An 18,905-nucleotide genomic window follows, 5' to 3' on the forward strand; every position below is an offset into this window, starting at 1 on the left:
TAAAATCAATGAGTACAACTCTTTTGTAGATCTGAAATTCATATTAGAGAATCTCCTACAATACTCAGACAATCAAAAAATTATGAAATTTGAGTAGCATTCACCTTCAATTGACAACGAAGGGAAGATTCAGTTCAACAACTTTGAACTGAAGACTAAGGAAAATTTAAGAGTTATGTGGAATACATTTGAGTGCGAGTAATTTAAATGCGTTCAGAGATGCATCTTCAAAATTTAGTAGCAAGGTGAAGAAGCACTTTTTAAGGGTGGGAAAAGTTATACTCATAAATTATATAAAGATTAATAGTTAATGAAATAGAAACGTATGAAACACGCGTATCTGAAAAAGATATTGGATCAGAAGATATTAAAATATAAAATGTCTCCACCCCTTCTCATGTTTCAAATATGCCACTTCTAGAAAGCTTATACTAAATAAATAACAATTCCCAAATCATGATTTTTAGTCTTTGAGCTAAATATTGAGAGAAAATCACTTTGCTTCAGAACTCCCCTCCATGTGTTCAATATCTCTCTGGAGAGACTCAATGTATTAACTTAACAAGTTCACTACTATATTTATCTTACAATAACAGCAACAATAATTAAAAAGAAACAAGATTAATAGTTATCACCAAAGATAGATCATATACCTTTCAAAAGCCTGTCCTTAATTTTTAAGGACACTCTTTTTGCTTTTTCCACATCAACTTTTATATTTGTTTCATCAATAGGATCCACAATGTTCACTGGTTTCTTACTTAGTGGTGGAGGCTTCTTCCATAGCCTGATAGACCTTATAAACACTATGGAACAACCAAGTTGGAAAAGAAAACTTTCCCTTTATTGAATGATATATCATTCGACTGTATGAGCATCAACTAGCCCTTCATTTGACTTTTGGCTATTTTTGGCAAACAACTTCGAGTATTTCAAGTGTAAACAAGAATTTTTTCACCACAACCTAAACTTAATAATTGTGAATATCATGCTTTACAAAGTACAAAAATAATATTTAAAAAAATAAATAAATGTAATAAATATAACTGAAAGAAACCATTTAAGACATCAAGAAATCTAAGGAAAACATATCAGTAGAAAATACCACTTACATCAAAGTCCCATGATGGACCACCCTTCCTTTCAATAATATCAACTGCACCGTTCAACTCCTCAATTATAGGTAGTGGAAAGGGAAGATCGCCGGATAAATCACTTCATTTCAACAAAAAGAATTTAAGTGATCATTTCTTATACTTCTACTTGTATTATTATAAAAATACACATCACATAGGAAAAATATTGAGGAACAAAAAACCTACCTTGTCCATGGAGCTGGTTCATTGTCACACCTCACAAACAAATATCTACAGACCTTATGACCCTATGACAAATAAATTTCACGTCAACAATAAAGTAATAAAGTTTGATTGATTGATTTGTTAGGTTTCAATCAATGTACTTGAATAAATGGAATGAATGATTATTACAAACAAGAATCATACTTGTTTTCCAATTTTGCGCCAACATTTTTCAATTCTATAAACCCCTTCGTATCGCACTCCTGCTTTTGGTGCATAAGAGGAACGTTTCTTCTTGTGGCACTTGAACCAAATAAATGAATCTACAAACTAAATACCATATAAATTCACACAAATCTGTGAAAAAATTCATCACATATTATAAAAATTTAAAACTAAACTAGTAAGGAACAAATCAATTGAATTTGTAATAAATAATAAGACAGACCTTACAACACGAACAGGATAACCATTTTGGCAACTGAGTCTCAAAGCCTCATTCTTTCTCTCAGATTTCTTATCAAAGGACAGATTTTTATTCATATGTTTGCTACCACTAAGATCTCTTCCACTATACAGAAACCAATTACCACGATCTATGTCGTCAATGTAACCTCCAGATAGAGCAACAGATTGAGCACCATGAGTACTTTGAGCAGCAATCCTGGCATCATGGGGAAAATGAGCACCCCATTGCATGCATTCCATCAAACTATCCCATGTATCACCAACAAGAACCCCCGTTTTCTTGTTGGATCATTCTCAGCAACAATCGGTCCAAAATGATCTTTTGGAATCGTCACAAATATCTTCCCATGAGCAACACTCTCTGATCTAGCCATTTGAATGGTGATCGCCAGTTGTACATCGATTTGTGGATCAGTCGCCATCTTCGCTGGAATTTCAGCCCTACAATTTGAGCAATTGTGTTTTCCTTGCTTAACCCATTTCTCAAAACACTTCAGGCAAAAATTATGCCCGCATGGTGTCTGAACTAGGGGTGTTCGTGGTTCATAAACTGCACCGAACTGAACCAAATTAATGGTTCAGTTCAGTTTTTAAAAACCATTTTAATAAAAAACCAATTAACTGGTAAAACAGTTTCAATTCAGTTTTAAATTAGTTCAGAACCAGTTTGTATTTATAGACTGGTTTATAATCAGATTCTAGTTATAAACTAGTTTAAAACCAATTTGTAGTTAAAAACTAGATTTTTCTTTTTCGATTGAAGATTTATTTTATAAATTGTTTCAAAATTATTTATTTTATATATATATATATATATATATATATATATATATATAATGATTCATTAGTGTGTTGTAGTTCAATTACGTTTTTAATGGTTGCAGTTCCTGAATTGAATTGTTTTCCGCTTTTGTTTTTCCAGTTTCGCAAGCAACACACTTATGTGACAATAGTTTGTAGTTTATTTTGATAAATACTTTTCCATAAAGTTTTTTTGTTTATTTTACAAACACTTTTTCATAAACTTCTTCCAACTATAAATTCACCTTTTTAATTGTAACAGGTTTTCTTTTTAACTTCTCTTAGTTGGTGAGACTAGATTTTTTATATGGATATTTAGTGCATTTTCTTAATTGTTGGGTCTAATTATCATTAATTCATCTAGATAATTATTATAATTGTACACTTTTAAATGTAATATAAATTAATTATCTATATATTTTTGGTATCACATTTGTCATATTTTACCATATTGGTTTACAAGTAATTGAAATATGGTAGCATTATTTTTAAACTTAATTTTCAAAATAATAATAATAAATCAGATTTTTTTAATTAAAAAGTACTTTTTATGTTTTAAAAAACAATTAGTAAAACAGTTTAAACTGGATTTTAACTTAAATTTGGTTAACTGAATTGTTTAAAATATATGGTTCAGTTCATGAACCATTTAAATGGTTCAAGTTTTTTGTGGTCCAATGCAATTCAGATTAGGAATATGGTTCAATTAACCATATTTTTGCACACCCCTAGCATGCAGTGATGGGAGATTCGTGCTCAAGCCAATCGATTTTGCCGCAGCATCAAAAGTAACAACACCATGATAGGAAGGGATCTAACAGAGTCAATACAGGATAAAATGTATCGAAAAAGACGAGGAGGAATCTAAGTTTTTTTTTTAAAATAAGTAAGTTTTTAAAAAAAATTATGGAAATAACCAAAGTTTCAGATTAATTATAAAAATAGTCATTTTTTCACTAATTTTACACATTATCGCCACTTAACGACTACACTCAATTTTAGTGCAAGTCGCCATTTGCATTGGCGAGCACATCAAATTTTAGGGCAAGTCACCACTAAGAGTGGCGACTACATTGTTTTTTGTTTTATTTTATTTTATTTAATTATTTAATTAGAAAAAAATAATAAAAAATACTATTATTTAATATTAAAAAAAATACAATTACGTTAATCACAACAGAGTCTACAATTACATTAATCACCTGCCTTTACATATTTTGCGAGTTTGGATGACCCTGGTACGATCCGCACGGCGGAGGTCTAATAACTCCTGTAGATGGCTCACGAGGTGGTAGTGCTATCCTAGTCGTACCCCTATTCCTACGACGACCCCTTTCTGGTTCCTGTTGTGTTTGGGTCAACGGTCCTTCAATGCACTCAGGATCTACGAAATTTGTCAGTCGACCTTGACCTCTAGAATTCCCGCTGTAGGAAAGGCGGGTGTCCACGGCACCCTCGAAGCTTTGTCTTTGTGGGACAAAATGGCTCCTAGTGGGTGCAGCTTTGAAATGTGGTCTCTGGTAGTTGGCGGTTGAATTGGGTTGGTTAAAATACAATGTTTGTGATGGTGTGTTGAAGTTCAATGGTCGTTGATTGGGGTATTGTGATGCTTGATGGATGAGTGAACTATAGGAATGGTATTCGTCATGTATGCTTGTGTTGGGGTTAAATGGTGATCTGGAGGAGTCCGCCACATCGATGTCTTAGTTGTGTTGGAAGTGTTGGTGGTGGGGTTGAGTTTGGTTGGTGTTGGTAGTGTTGGTATTGTTCTTGGTATTGGGGTTGAGTTTGTGGTTAGTGTTGGTATTGCTGGGTGGTGGACATGTGATGGGGTTATTGTTGTTGTTGGTAATTTGGTTGTTGTTGTTGGTAATTCGGTTGTTGTTGTTGTTGGTAATTTGGTTGTTGTTGTTGTTTTTGTTGGAAATATTGCGGTTGTTGTTGTTGTTCTTGTTGGAAATATTGTGGTTGTTGTTGTTGTTGCTATTGGAAATACTGTTGTTGTTGGAAATATGGTTTCTATAATAGAGACCTTGCCGACACACTCCCCAGACGAAACTCGTCTCGAAGGTAATGGAATGTTTCATAGACTTTTTTGGGCGTTTCAACCCTGCATCATCGAATTTGGTTTTTGCAGACCGATTACTCAAATTGATGGAATTTGGTTGTAAGGAAATACAAAGGAACGTTATAGATGGCAGTCGCACAAGATGGAAACGGTAATATTTTCCTCATAGCCTTTGCTCTGGTAGAAGGAGAAACAGCTGTTGCTTGGAGTTTCTTTCTCAAGAATCTCCGAATTAAAGTTGCTCCACAACTTGGTCTATGTTTGATTTCTGACAGACACACTTCTATTGACAGTGCATACAACAATCCGAAAAATGGTTGGCATGACCCCCCATCTACGCATGTCTACTACATTAGGCATATTGCATAAAATTTTATGCGGGAGATCAAAGATAAATTTTCGAATAACAATTTGGTGAACGCGAGGTATGCCTTAAACCAACCATGATTCCAATACTACCGCCGCAAAATAATCTTGACAACAAATATTATGGAATCGATGAACGAGCGCGAGGTGGGGCCACATGACAACAAATCTTGTGGAATCGATGAACGACATCTTCAAGGGTATACAAAACCTACTTGTAACCTTTTGGTGAGTGCAACCTATATTCGAATGACAACGTTGTTCGCGACAAGAGGTAAGCGGTGGAATGCAGTGTTACAGACACATCAACTGTACAGCGATATCTGCAAGAAATTTGTGCAACAAGAATCTGCCAAAGCACAGAATTCGACCGCCATGGCCACACTTTCAGTGTCAAAGAAACAATTGACCATAACTAGGGGCTGCCAAGATGTAACACCCCCAAATTCTAGACTAATTATTTATTTAATTATTTTAGCATGAATCTATGCGTCATTGTGAAGTATTGGAAATGTGATGATATGTTGAGTCCTTATTATGGTTTGTGATGATCTGTGATGTTTGAGATTATGATGACTTATGTGATGTCTTGGTGATTCATGTGATGTCGTGGTGGTTTGCGTGATGCTTATGTATATCGATGAATTTTGGCGTATTTAAGAATAATTAGAATAATAAGTGGAATTATTTTAATTAATAAAATAAAATAATATCAATGTTAGAGATATTAAGGGTAAGAGTGGTCATCTGTGAAGAGTAAGTGAGGGCAGTATGGGAAGACCATATTAGGGGTCCTAAGGGTAAAAAGAGAAAGGAGGAAAGAGGGATTCATTCTGTACGATCAAAGTTTTGTGAAGAGGCAAAGGGAGAGAGCTAGGGCACGAAGAACATGGAGAAATACATAGAGAAAACACGAAAAGAAATAGAATCCAACCGTGAATTAAGGTAAGGGGTGACTATTCTTTATTAAATAGTATTATAGTTTTGATGATGGTAGAATAGATTAAGAGTTGAACCTCTATTTAGTATGTTAGGGTTTATGAGATTCTGACACTGACATGCCCAATTTGATGAATATGATGCAATTGGTTTGTTATAATTGATGGATGATAGTTATATTGCATTGTTGTTGTGTTAGAATCATGAAAACTGATGAGAATTGGTACTATAATGTGTGGGCTCGTATTTGGCGTTGATGGTGAAAGTAGGAATGAAGAAAAGTCATAAAATTGGAGTTTTCTGCTACAGCAGCGTCAGGAACCGGTTCCCAGGTGGGAAGAACCGGGTTCCCATAGTAAAAACCCGAAACGAGGTGATTTTGTTCAGCAGGAACCGGTTCCCAGATGGGGAGGAACCGGGTTCCACAGATTTTCTTAAATTTCACTTAACTTTAAAAGCTCCTAACTTTCAAACGGTAAGTCCGTTTTAGACGCCGTTTTGGACGTTGTTCCTTAAATTGAATACTCTACCATATAAAATAAAGAAAACAACAATAACTTGATTTTATTTTGAAAAGTATCGTTTTCTCCAAACGTGGTTTATTCTTGTATTGCATAATTGATGAGGTGCAATGATTTGTTGTTTGCATAATTGAATATATGTAATGATGTGTGTTGTTATAATGTGATTGCTTCTGCTTGTTATGCAAATGGATGTTGTTCGTGGTAAATATGGTTATCATGTGTTTTGATGAATGATGATGCAGATGGATGTTATTCATGGTAAATGTTGTTATCATGTATTTTGATGAATGATGATGTAAATGCCTTGTTGCTGTTGGGTTGATTTGTTGTACTTGGTACACGATTGTGAGAGGTGCTATTGTTGTTTGCACTGTGTGTAGCAACCTACCCTAAAATTTAAAGGTTTTAGAGTCGCCACCTATTCTACCAGAGCGAATAAGAAACCCCTTGAAGTTATAGAGATCAAGGTAAGATACTATATTCAGGTCGAGGGAAGGTGTTAGGCACCCTTAATCCTTTCCTAAGGTTTGCATTATAAAGTTAAGGTTTATGGATAAAATAAAGAAAGGTGACAGAAAGTTAATAGGGTTAAAGGCAAATTATTTGAACATGATTAGAGTTTGCAGGAGGGGGACTCGCCTTGTTGCCAAGTGCCTACGGATCTCCTTAGGGAGAATCAGAGTCAACGTAGTTCGGGGAAAGGGTTGTACGCCTTAGAATTTGATATGAAGTGGTTTGAAGGCTTTTTGAGTTGCCTTATCGTAGTTATGATAATTCGTAGTTTTTTTTGAAAAGATGTTTTAGGATTGGGCGTACAACCCTGGTTTTTAATATGTACTATTAATCGCAATGATCAATAGATTTGATCACCATAATTAATATATTAGTATGATATTGTTACCAATTCTAATTGATAGGTTCAGTTATCACTAATAATAAATGAATATGTTGTATATAATTAATTATTTAATTTTTATCATTATCCCTCGTAATCTATAGATTCGATTATAAATAATAATGAACTTTTAGAGGAAAATAGGTTAATCATCGCAACCAATAAGATGGTTGAAACCCTTTAGCCAAAGGGGTGACTATTCTTTATTAAATAGTATTATAGTTTTGATGATGGTAGAATAGATTAAGAGTTGAACCTCTATTTAGGATGTTAGGGTTTATGAGATTCTGACACTGACATGCCCAATTTGATGAATATGATGCAATTGGTTTGTTATAATTGAAGGATGATAGTTATATTGCATTGTTGTTGTGTTAGAATCATGAAAACTGATGAGAATCGGTCACTATAATGTGTGGGTTCGTATTTGCTGTTGATGGTGAAAGTAGGAATGAAGAAAAGTCATAAAATTAGAGTTTTCTGCTACAGCAGCGTCAGGAACCGGTTCCCAGGTGGGAGGAACTGGGTTCCCATATTAAAAACCCAAAACGAGGTGATTTTATTCAGCAGGAACCGGTTCCCATATGGGGAGGAACCGGGTTCCACATATTTTCTTAAATTTCACTTAACTTTAAAAGCTCCTAACTTTCAAACCGTAAGTCCGTTTTAGACGCCGTTTTGGACGTTGGTCCTTAAATGAATACTCTACCATATGAAATAAAGAAAACAACAATAACTTGATTTTATTTTGAAAAGTATCATTTTCTCCAAATGTGGTTTATTCTTGTATTGCATAATTGATGAGGTGCAATGATTTGTTGTTTGCATAATTGAATATATGCAATGATGTGTGTTGTTATAATGTGATTGCTTCTGCTTGTTATGCAAATGGATGTTGTTCGTGGTATATATGGTTATCATGTGTTTTGATGAATGATGATGCAGATGGATGTTATTCATGGTAAATGTTGTTATCATGTGTTTTGATGAATAATGATGTAAATGCCCTGTTGCTGTTGGGTTTATTTGTTGTACTTGGTACACGATTGTGAGAGATGCTATTGTTGTTTGCACTATGTGGTGAATTAAATTATGTTGATGATGTTCATATAATTTAAAGTGGTGATTAGCATGTGATAGATGGTGCATGCATTTATGAATCATATGGTGGCTAAATCCCGACATAGATAGATCAGTGGTAGCTAAATTACATTGTATGGAATTAGTGAGTGGAAGTAGCTCTATCCTTGATGATGGTGGATCGGTGAGATTGGTGAAACCCATGATTGGTACCACATGCATATAGTTCCATTGCATTAGGTGTATGAATCATTATAACATGAATGGAAGTGTTCCAATGTCATAATATTGTGTGTTGATTAATAATTACATGTTGTTTTCTCAATAGAGCATGACTACACCTGAAATGTATAATTGTTTTAAATTGTGACACCCTTGAATTCATGTTTAACTCTGATTTTGTACTATGTTTTTCGGGGTATTTAGAAGGGTGTTACAATAGTGGTATCACAGCAGGTCGGTCCGTCCGGCCAAGTGTCGAGTTAGTTGAGTTACACGAATACTGTCGGCGTATTACCCCTTGGTACGCGACATGTGAGTGAATTACTGTCGGTACTTGTTTGTTTTGTTGTAGGAGTTAGTTTGAGCAAAGTGGGGGAGAAGCCTTGCTTCTCGAAAGAGACTCAGTTGCAAGTTTTTAAAGAGGGTTGTTGTCGTGATGTTTCAGAAATCGAACTTCGGCGATGAAATGTATTGTTCAAGTTATAAGAAGTTTGGAAGCGAAGAGATATGATAAGGGGATGTTAAGAATGTGATTGATTTGAAGAGGATGAGTTTTGGAGCGGAATTTCCGTAAGCAAAACGCAGGAAAATTGTTGAATCGTTATGAAACTTCGAAAATTCATAACTGGAGTTCTGGACTACCAATTTGAGTTCTGTTTTAAGCGTCGGAAAGCTAACGAGATGAACTTTGTTATAAAAATGGTTGCAGCAGCTGTAACATATTTAATTGTGACAGGATAATGTTGGAAAGAGGTGAAGTTGCGGTTACAATTGTTCTTAGAACTAGACTTGTTTGTTGGTACTGTACGGGATGTTAGTGTCAGAGTTGAACGAATGAAAGAAATAATTGAAAGATTTATCTCTCGGACGTGCTGTTAGTATGTAGAAGTTGGTTAAAGGTGATGTTAATGGTAAGAGTGCAAACGTTATTGAAGCGATGTTGTTGCGAACCGGCGAAAGTATGGACTCATGAATTCGTATCAGTCGAGTTTGAGATGTGCGTTGATTATGGATGGTGAATTGATTGAGAATGAAGAATTATTCCAATGGAAATGATAGTTGATGGATTAATTCTGTAGATGGTATGTATTGAGTATAGTTGGATTATAGTCGGGTGATTTTCGTAGTGGGATGAAAAGAAAGGATGTTGGTAGATCTTGGAAGCAAGCGAGAGAGATGGAACTTATGTTCATCAATCTCAAATTCTGTTTTTTGCAATTATGGAGCAGCTGTCAGTAAAAGGGGCATAACTTTTTACTTGTGATTCAGATTGAAGCGACTCTTTACTTTTTGGAAAGCTTACAAAATTACCTACAGTTTGCATATAAGATTTGTCATTAGGAAGTTTGTGAAGAGGGAGAAAAGTGTGTTTTAATATTGGGTCTGATGCTTACTTTTTGGAAAATTCTGCATACGGGAATTCTGAACGAGTCCCATTGCAAGGATGATAGCTTTTTACTCGTAACTCGGATTTGAGCGATTATTGATGTTCTGGAATCTACACGAATTTCCCTTCATTTTGCGATATAATTTTGTGCTTAGGAGGTCTGTATTGGAAAAAAAATAAAAAATAATAATTGTGTTGAAGTTAGGTGATTCTTGCTAAAAATTGAAAAGGTGAAGAAGAATGTAAAATATTGATGAAACATTGGTATTTGTGGGGATGCGACGGTATCAAAAAATGCATAGAGATGCAATTTATGTTTAATGAGAATGATTATAGTGGCGATGTTATGAGATGGTAATGTTGAGAGGAGAAAGAATTCAAGAGAGATCGCGATAATAATGTTGAGTTGTGAATTGAATGGGGCCAAGTGTGAAATTAGGTGGATTATAAAGGTTATGAGAATAAAAAAAATATGATTGGTTGGTTAGCGTTGTTGAAATTATTAACTTGGATGAAAGTTGCAATTGGAGCGAACCGAATCGGATTGTACTTGATGTGGTAACAATTCCCGATGTTAGAAGGATGTTAATTGATAATTGTGTGGTGCTAGGAGCGTGTATAAGAATGTGTATTGGATTTTGAATGTTTTTGTATCATTGGCGAAGTTGGAATTGAGGAAACTAAGAAGACGTTGGTAGGCCTTAGAGAATTGGCGGAACATTATGCTTACGGACTTTGGGCACATGTTGAAGTACGCTATTGTCGTTGGGTAATGATTATTTATGCCACTGTTATGGTTACCATCTGTCTATTGGAAAATTGAGGAACTGATCACCCTTAATCTATTGTTGATAGTAGACGGAATCATGATTGATGGATAGATGTGTCATGACAACTAGTATAGTATGTACGTTGAATTGGTTGAAGTCAAGTCGAGCGCTTGTGTATTATTTGATTTGTCAATGGTTGTTTTTAAAGAATTGTGTGTGTTGTTATACGATGTGTTGTGGGTAGCCTTATGGAGTGAATCCTAGATTGAGGAATCCATTGTGAATTGTGGCCTTTTGGCAAATAAATGCATTGTCAAAATTAAAGGTAAATGCATGTTAATTGTGAATGAGTTCGTTGCAGTTTGGCGTAATTGATGTGAATGTATGTGGATTGTATGTGATAGTATGAGATGAATGCATGAATATATATTGTGAATATGTATGCATTTCAAGAGTGTCTTGAGTCATTTTGCATGGGAAGCATCATGATGTACATTCCTGTGTTGTGTGATTCTAATGAGAATCCGTCGTAACATCGTGTGCCCATGTGGGGTGTGAGCAATGATTACAAACGATTGTGTGCCCATTGTAGTGTGTGTGTGCAATCGGATTGTGTGCCTATGTGAGGTGTGAGCAATCCATAAAACATTGTGTGCCTGTGTGGGGTGTGAGCAATGGGTGAACATCATATGCTCGACGATGAGTTACATTAAGTAATGAACGATGGTTCCAATAAGTTCCTGAGTGAAATTGAGATGATTGAGTCGGTACCGCATTGCATTTTCATAGAGTCGTGAGTCGGTCTCTATGATTTGCATTTATCAGCTTTGTATTCGTGCATTGATGAATGAACACGAATATGTATGTTTATGTTGAATGTTCCGAGGTGTTGTCATACGGATCTAGGTTTGAAGTATTTGGTAATTACGGGAGCGTAGAATACCTGTTGGAACAGAACTTTCGAAGAGTTAAGTCGAAAGTGTTTATTATGTCGGTTTTGGTGATTGAAAGTTGGAGTAAACTTGGCAGAGTTGATACTTTACAAGTAACCAGAGTGCGCAGCGAATGCGTGGTGTAGTGCAGTTGTTCATACATGAGTAAAAATGATGTTGGTAGGTTGGTTGCGTTGATGTCGTGTTTAAGTTGCGTTTTCTTATGTTGTTGTGTTCTAGATCTTAAACCGGAGAATTCATAAGTTGGTTACTCTTTGTGTTGTGATGTTAAGTTGTAAAATGTGTTACTTGAGTAGCATTCATGTTGTTTTCGCCATTAATGTTTTGAATTGTTGTACCATACGTGGGGTTGCCTTTCGGAGATGATAGTTCATTAGTCGGATGGAATAAGTAGTAGGAGTAGTTGAATCGGATAAATTTTTGAGGACGAAAATATTCTAAGTGGGGGAGAGTTGTAACACCCCAAATTCTAGACTAATTATTTATTTAATTATTTTAGCGTGAATCTATGAGTCATTGTGAAGTATTGAAAATGTGATATTATGCTGAGTCCTTATTATGGTTTGTGATGATCTGCGATGTTTGATATTATGATGACTTATGTGATGTCTTGGTGATTCATGTGATGTCGTGGTGGTTTGCGTGATGCTTATGTGTATCGATGAATTTTGGCGTATTTTAGAATAATTAGAATAAGGCAAAATACCCTTTTTGGTCCCTTATGTTAGCCTCGGGGTTCATTTTGGTCCCTTAACTTCAAAAAGTGTCACATTGGTCCCTTAATTCTTCAAAAGGTGTCATTTTAGTCCTTTTTGTCACATTAGCGACGGAAAAACTCAAAAATTGGTCGCTATTTCCGTCGCTAATATGACAAAAAGGACGAAAATGACACATTTTGAAGAGTTAAGGGACCAATATGACACTTTTTGAAGTTAAGGGACCAAAATGAACCCCGAGGTTAACATAAGGGACCAAAAAGAGTATTTTGCCTTAGAATAATAAGTGGAATTATTTTAATTAGTAAAATAAAATAATATCAATGTTAGAGATATTAAGGGTAAGAGTGGTCATCTGTGAAGAGTAAGTGAGGGCAATATGGGAAGACCATATTAGGGGTCCTAGGGGTAAAAAGAGAAAGGAGGAAAGAGGGATTCATTATGTACGATCAAAGTTTTGTGAAGAGGCAAAGGGAGAGAGCTAGGGCACGAAGAACATGGAGGAATACGTAGAGAGAACGCGAAGAGAAATAGAATCCAACCGTGAATTAAGGTAAGGGGTGACTATTATTTATTAAATAGTATTATAGTTTTGATGATGGTAGAATAGATTAAGAGTTGAACCTCTATTTAGGATGTTAGGGTTTATGAGATTCTGACACTGACATGCCCAATTTGATGAATATGATGCAATTGGTTTGTTATAATTGATGGATGATAGTTATATTGCATTGTTGTTGTGTTAGAATCATGAAAATTGATGAGAATTGGTCACTATAATGTGTGGGTTCGTATTTGGTGTTGATGGTGAAAGTAGGAATGAAGAAAAGTCATAAAATTGGAGTTTTCTGCTACAGTAGCGTCAGGAACCGGTTACCAGGTGGGAGGAACCGGGTTCCCATAGTAAAAACCCGAAACGAGGTGATTTTATTCAGCAGGAACCGGTTCCCATATGGGGAGGAACCGGGTTCCACATATTTTCTTAAATTTCACTTAACTTTAAAAGCTCCTAACTTTCAAACCGTAAGTCCGTTTTAGACGCCGTTTTGGACGTTGGTCCTTAAATGAATACTCTACCATATGAAATAAAGAAAACAACAATAACTTGATTTTATTTTGAAAAGTATCATTTTCTCCAAATGTGGTTTATTCTTGTATTGCATAATTGATGAGGTGCAATGATTTGTTGTTTGCATAATTGAATATATGCAATGATGTGTGTTGTTATAATGTGATTGCTTCTGATTGTTATGCAAATGGATGTTGTTCGTGGTAAATATGGTTATCATGTGTTTTGATGAATGATGATGCAGATGGATGTTATTCATGGTAAATGTTGTTATCATGTGTTTTGATGAATGATGATGTAAATGCCGTGTTGTTGTTGGGTTGATTTGTTGTGCTTGGTACACGTTTGTGAGAGGTGCTATTGTTGTTTGCACTGTGTGGTGAATTAAATTATGTTGATGATGTTCATATGATTTAAAGTGGTGATTAGCATGTGATAGATGGTGCATGCATTTATGAATCATATGGTGGCTAAATCCCGACGTAGATAGATCAGTGGTCGCTAATTCCCATTGTATGGAATTAGTGAGTGGAAGTAGCTCTATCCTTGATGATGGTGGATCGGTGAGATGAGTGAAACCCATGATTGGTACCACATGCATATAGTTGAATAATTGCGATTGGTATATGAATTGATAAATATGAATATGCTAAGTAGGGTGGATAATTGCTTATGAAATCTATATCTGATGATTTATAATGCTATTTAATTTATGATGTAGTCTCACCCTTACTCTTATTTTTCAGATTGAAGCTAAGTGGCTTAGATGCTTGTAAAGTTACTCAGTGTTTACAACAATTACTTTCCAGTGGTAGCAATGGAGGCGTATTGGCCAGTGTATGACGGGGAAATTGTTTGGCACAATGATTCAATGCGGCGGAATAAAAGTGGTCGACCAAACAACAAGCATATTAGAACCGAAATAGACGTCGCAGATAAAATGCAAAGAAAGTTTAGTATATGTCGTTAGGTCGGGCATATAAGAACAAGTGTCTCAATCGTGGATCTAGTTCCACAACATAGTTTTTAGGTTCACAACTCTTTGTAATTTATTTTATCAATGAAATGAACTTTTTTTATTCACTAGTCAGATGAGTTACAACATGGAAAACTCCTACAAGACTTAAACAACAATACGAACAACGATTAAAACAACAACATGAAGACTAAAACAACAACACGAACAACCATTAAAATCTAAGAAATTACAATAATCAAAATAATTTCATTTAATCCATGCATCATTTTAATGGCATCAATGTCTTTTTCCACTTCATCCCACTAACATTCCGTTTCTCCAGTCTCAAGTGAGATCTTTGTTCTAAGCCTTTGAATCCTTCAAATGACTTCGCCAGTTTTGTACTCCCCCTCTAACAAAGACACCAGAGCCCTTTTTAGTTGGTCAAAGGAATGGATGTGCCAAAATTTCATCTGGATCGGGGATTTGAGAGGAGGGAAAACAACATGTCTATCCCTTTTGAAAATAATTTATTCAAGAGCGGGTCACTTGGATGATGACCGCTGCCATGATGATGGCCTAGGGGATGTCATGAACACGAATATATAGAGAAAGAGAGAAATTTGGTGAAGAAATGAGTGAAGTTTAATGGAAGAATGACTATGGTATTTATAAAAAAAATAAAACAATGTAGTCTCCAATGTGAGTGGCGACTTGCCCTTAAAATGAGTGTAGTCGCCACCTAGGATGGCAACAATGTGTTAAAATGGTGAAAATTTGGCCATTTGCGTAATTAATTTGAAACTTTGGTTATTTACGTAATTTTTTTGAAAAACTTATTTATTTTATAAAAAAAAATCGGAATCTAAAACTACAACCCAATATTCTAAAAAAATAGTAAAAAGTGGTCTACTTAACCGTTGATAAATAAGTTAAAGAATTTTAACCTCAAGAACGGGTAAACATAATCGAATTAAACATATTTCGACTCTAACCACCAAAACAATAGAAGTTTAACCCTTTGTAACTGCTATGTCTTATTATGGAAAACACGCCTATTTTACTCTTTCCAGATAACTCAAACCACCGCGAATCAAATAGTGTTAAAAGTCAATCGAACATTTTTAAAATAACCCACCAAGACCACCAAACGGAAAAAGATGGTCCAAAATCTTTCCTTGGGATGCCGTTGAGAATCTGTTAGTTGGATATTTCGACACCATGTTATTAGTAAAGGGAAGGAAATATCTTTTGAGATATTGTGAATCTTTCGAGCCCGTCGAAGTCACTCCTTATAAAGGGAAGTGTTGGACTTGGACTTAAAAATATTTGCTAAGTTTGGTAGTTGGTTTGATGGAGAAGTTGAGTTTGAATGAAGAAATAACTGATTTTCGTCCTTATCCATTTTATTAAAAGATGCATGGAGCTTCGGGACGAAAGGAATGTATGCAGAGCGAGATGTGGCATGTTCTGAACGAAAGGCCATTGAAAACGGTTATTTCGAATTAGTATATATAGGAGTCTTATTGTTAGCATTCAGGGTGTTCATTCATTTTGTACAGATCTCTTTAAAAAACTCAAAGTATATGCGTATTGAAAAAAGAGTCTTCTAAGAATGTACGTGTAAACACCAATTTTATCTTTTCTACAGTTTTACAATTTATCATTTCCAGAATTTTACTTCTTTGCTATTTACTTTCAATTGCCTTTATTTAATTTCTTTACAAGTTCATAATATCACTTTAAAGAATTACTTAGATCAAAACAAACATTTCAGTAAGAACATGAGCACGGTTAAATTGTTCTTCATTCTTATAAACAAAGTTTGAAATAAAAAAGCACATGTCCTAGGATCAATCTAGTCTATCTTGTGAGTAACCAAAAGATTAATATTTTGGAAGACTAGCGCTTGTTTACCAATTTTCATGCAAAACAGAACCCTAATCAGTTAAAATTAATAGTCCATAGTCCACCGAAAAAATCACATGTTACAAAAAAAATGATCTCCGTCTTCAACAACGCCACAAATTGTCACGCATCTTTGATCATTAGTCACAGGAATCCGCCGCCTAGCCAAATTGTCCTTCTTCGGAACATGATTTAGTAACAACTGCCAAACAAAAATAGATGCCTTTATTGACACAGTGTTCAGACACAAAAATTGGGAGTTAGTCTGATTCTTGATGACATCAACTTCAGGCAAATTTTTATAAGCACTGCTAATTGTGTAGCACGAATAGGGATGTAAAGTCCACACCCACTTCCACCTGCAAAACAACTAAGATTAATCGCTCAATACACTATCCCCCTAATTCCTCCTCCCAAGCTAACAACCTCTGACGCCACTTCCATGCATCTACATTATCGCCCACCTCACTTCATTCATTTATGCTACTGTTTCCTTTTTATCCTCAACTAAATCAAACATCATACTAAATCCCACCTTCAAAGATATACCATCAAGCCAAGGATCTACCCAAAACAGACTATAATGCCCATCTCCTATTCTAAGATCAATATTATCAATTAACCACCCTCCATCTGCTAAACTAGTACATTCCCTTATGTTTTTCAAATTCCTCCACAAAACAGATCCCCCACTATCCCCAAAACCTAAATGCCCCTTTTCCTCACCATACTGAGCACACAGAACCCTATACCACATGATTCTCGTCTGATTTAGAATCCTCCAACACAATTTACCAAGTAAGGCTAAGTTAAACTCTTTAAACCTCCTAACCCACATACCTCCTTTTTCATTTTTCAAATAAACAGTATCCTATTTGATCCATGAATTTTTTTCTCACTTCCTCACTCCCCCACCCAAAAAAACTTTAAAAATAGATCCAAGAGATGATATGATACTTGAGGGCGCCTTAAAGAAGGAAAGAAAGTATACCAGAATGAAAGACATGACAGATTTAATAAGAATAAGACGACCCCTCATAGAGAGAAAATGAATTTTCCACCCCGACAAACACCTACACGTATATCACAACATTTACTCAACATCATTCTCACACCCAATCCATCAACAAACTCGATACCATCACATATTCATCAATTAAATTATGCAAAGAGACTCACAATGTCAACTCGACTCATTTACATATGGTACCATATCATCAACGATTAGATCACTCAGGAACCGGGTTCACCCTGCTCGAACCTCTAATCCACCTTGCTCAGATTTGGAACAAGTCACAATCCACCCTAATCGAGTTGTAACTTGCCTCTTTCATCAACAACAATGACATCATGAATGCATGTCAAAACACATCAATGCAACAACAATATGATGTTTAAAGTACCCTCCTGATAATAAACAAAATATGCATTGACCAAACGATAATAGCTCCCCATACTCGAACTATTAATTACCAACACAACAACAACAACATCAATATTGTACAATAACCTCAACATAACATCACCATCATAGCAATATCATCAACATCGACTTCCTCAACACAACAACATAACATATTCTACAATTCAATATATAATTAATTTAACACATTCATCAACATAGCTCATGATCATACAACACCACATCAATATTACAATTTACAACATTCAACACAACATATTTGTCATGAAATTTACTCCTCACATAACATCAACAATAATTTTCAACTTATCTCCATTTATCCTCAATTAATTCATGTCATTACATCACACCCAGCTTCTGAAAACATTGCCATTTAATATTAATTTGTGTTAGGCTTTTAAAGCTTTGAACCGCGCCTCAAACGGTGTCGCGTACCTCAAGTTATGATTAAAACAATATTTGGCTAAATAGAAGAAATTGATTGACATAACCATTCAATCGATTGATTCACTATTGTAATAGCTGCAGTTTCTCATATTAAGAGAGAGCTGCAACTTAGAATTAAGAATTCTCTGTGTACTTGGATCATCAATCTTGCCGAAATTATAATTGTAGCTTATTTCAATTTCAGAGTTTGATTTAAAAGTTTTTCGTTTCCAGAGGTACACAGGAAACCACATTCCAATCTCCATTTCAACTGAACTTTAAACTAGTTTATTTTATTTTGTCATCAATAATTTTTTTTTACCGGTAGCCTCAGATTTACATAGCAATAATAGATAATAGTATATTGATTATTGGTCTCTGTGGGTTCGATATCTTTTAAAACTACGATAGATTCCGTGCACTTGCGGAACACACACATCATATCTGAAACTCAAAAGGAGGTTCCTCTTTGAACCTGCAACTTTGCCAATGTAAGGCCAAATGTAATTCCTCTCTAAATTAACTAACTAAAAAAAATGTAGCTCCTCTCTGATCCACTCAACTCATTATACTTTACAAGTTCATCTCAATCATATATTCAGACATTATTCACCAAAACTCATCAATAGAG

At 35.1% G+C, this 18,905-nt stretch overlaps 1 pseudogene; it reads right to left on the reverse strand.

Moving 5' to 3' along the window:
- Positions 1 to 1,077: 1,077 nt before the first annotated feature.
- LOC131628232 (E3 ubiquitin-protein ligase ORTHRUS 2-like) lies at positions 1,078 to 17,182 on the reverse strand (annotated as a pseudogene).
- Between the last annotated feature and the right edge of the window lie 1,723 nt (positions 17,183 to 18,905).

The sequence above is a fragment of the Vicia villosa genome, unplaced genomic scaffold (genome assembly GCF_029867415.1).
Source record: "Vicia villosa cultivar HV-30 ecotype Madison, WI unplaced genomic scaffold, Vvil1.0 ctg.000434F_1_1, whole genome shotgun sequence".
Lineage (NCBI taxonomy): Eukaryota > Viridiplantae > Streptophyta > Magnoliopsida > Fabales > Fabaceae > Vicia > Vicia villosa.